General features: G+C 44.2%; 1 long non-coding RNA gene across 1 annotated transcript; it reads left to right on the forward strand.

The window, feature by feature from the left end:
* The first annotated feature begins 815 nt into the window (after positions 1–815).
* On the forward strand, positions 816–1942 carry LOC143984436 (uncharacterized). Its single transcript, XR_013274860.1, has 3 exons — positions 816–906; positions 1490–1668; positions 1764–1942. It is a non-coding gene; the product is annotated as an uncharacterized LOC143984436 (long non-coding RNA).
* The last annotated feature ends 493 nt before the right edge of the window (positions 1943–2435 follow it).

Raw genomic sequence — 2435 nt, forward strand, 5'->3', positions numbered from 1 at the left:
TTGCGGGGGGGAAGCAATGCAAGACTGATCTAGCAATCCAGTGCCTCTTATAATTCCGGAATATTTTTATCAGATCGCCCTGAAGGTTCTTAAATTGCTGCGCTGGAATGGGGATGGGCAGTGTATCAAAGAGGTAGAGAAGTTTAGGTAGAATTGTCATCTTTATGGTCGCAAGGCGGCCAAAAAGAGATTGTTTTAGAGATTTCCAATTGGCCAGGGAGGGTCTAATAGATGTGTAGAGTTGGGGAAAGTTGGCCTTGTAGAGAGTGTTGTAGGTTGGTGTGAGGTGGACCCCGAGGTATTTTAAGGAAGAAGTCTTCCACGCGTAGTTGAATGATTGTGAAAGAGCAGACAGTGTCTGGTGGGGTATGTTGAGGGGTATGTTTGATACTATACTAGGTTACTTATTCTCCAACACAATTTTTATTCCAGTATTGTTATATACCCTGGCTCTGTATGCGATTCCTCGGTTGGCGCTAGCGATTTTTGTCTCGCATTAGGAGCTGCGATTGTGTATAAAGGGAGGCTCTTTCATGTCTCCTGCTGTCCCCATCTGCTTTCAGGCGGATGGGGACACCTACACATCGGCACCATGTTTAGGCTTCAGAAGCATGGCGTCTGCGATTTTGCAGACGTCGGCATAGCTGGACGCACTATATCATCAGATGGCATGGGGGTACGCTTGCATAGGCGTGCCTTCCTATGACAGTGGGTGCCTCCTGCACTCACATGTCAGCCATCCACACATGGTGTTGGGGGGCGGAGTCTGCTGGGGCCTTCCGGGGTTAAATTGGAGGCCAGGCATGGCTTGGATTTCATTTCACTCTTCACTGAGGACACACACAGCTGTGGAGATTGCTTGCTGTGTCTCATTACTTTTATACTTAGGATATTCACCTGACTCAGGTACTTACCATATTCACCTATTTGATACTTGCATATCTCACACATTGTTTACCTTACGAGCACTTACTCTTATTCATTTATTTATTTATTTTTTTGGATACTGCTGATTTTTCCACACGAGTCCATCTTTCTCCCTTTTTCTTTTCTTGTCACCTGCCAGTACCCCCTTGCTACCCTATGTTTTCCACCATCTCCATGTCCCTACCATCCTTGATTCAGGCCTTACTTGGCTATACATATCTTTATGCCTATACTCATTGATATTTTATTTTACTACTTTTACTACTTTAGATGCCTGATAAATATATTTGTTTATAGCTTATACGCTTTATGGACTAATGAGGTTCCTAGGGATACATCACTACCCACACAATTGTAGTTCACCTCTCTCCCCCCTCTCTTTGTCCACTTTGTCACCTGGTAGTACCCCTCTGTTGTCCTAGGTTTCTAACCATCTTCATGGCCCTACAACTTGTGGCTCAGGCCTTTCATTCATGCATACATGCATACATATCTTTATACCAATATCTATTGATTTTACTCTACTACTTCAGATGCCTGACAAACATACTTATGTTCACAGCCTATACTTTTTATCGACCAATGAGGACCCTAGGGATACATCACTATACCTTTGCCATGCCTGCTCTCCGTTTGGCCCTGGATGGGGTCCCATTTGATCCTGCCCCCTCAGCTCCCAGGGGAGGCATTCGCTGCTGCCGTCTCGAGGCCGCACACCTGGAGCCATGGCCAAGCTCAGTGGTAAGTATGGGGGGGCCTACAACCCCTCCTACCCTGCGCTGTTATAACTAATACTGTGCTATATTGCCAAACATATATATTTTTGTTCATCCTAGGTACATTGTTACACACATCCACCCCTGAAGAGCGAGCTGGATCTCACGAAACTAGTCGGGTAGTATGATGCCCGTGTACCATGTACTACTTCTACATTTATGTACCAATACTCCTTGTTTATATATTTTTTATTGGCAACCGTTGATGTTATTTATCCATGTAAACAATTGTACTTGAATAAACCATATATTATATTTACTACTGTTATGTTTACTGGCGGAAACAGTACCCACTTCATTTAAAGTCCCAGGGCGAATCCTTTGTTGTTTGTTAAATATTACAGGGATGGAAGTGTGTCACTGGGGACACCAGTCCTTTTTCCTTTATCTCTATGTTGAGGGGGAGGGCTTCTGTCTTTGAATAATTAATTTTGTATCCTGAGAAGGTGCTGTATCAATCTAGCTCTATATGTAAATTTGGAGGGGAAACATGGGGTTTGTGTGAGGTTAAGCAGACCACTCTCCGCAAATAAGGATATTTTAAAGTCCCTAATACGAACAGGGATGCCGTGAATGTTTGGGTTCTTTCTGATATGGGCTGCTAGGGTTTCAATACATAGGGCATAGAGGAGAGGGGAAAGTGGACAGCCTTGTCAGGTCCCATTAGTAATTGGGAAAGTGGAAAAGGATGTAAATGGGGTTCAAACTAGGGTCGAGGGGGATGAGTACTGG

This window comes from Lithobates pipiens, unplaced genomic scaffold (assembly GCF_037356315.1).
Source record: "Lithobates pipiens isolate NorthernLeopardFrog02 unplaced genomic scaffold, aLitPip1_a1.2 Scaffold_16, whole genome shotgun sequence".
NCBI classification, from domain to species: Eukaryota; Metazoa; Chordata; class Amphibia; order Anura; family Ranidae; genus Lithobates; species Lithobates pipiens.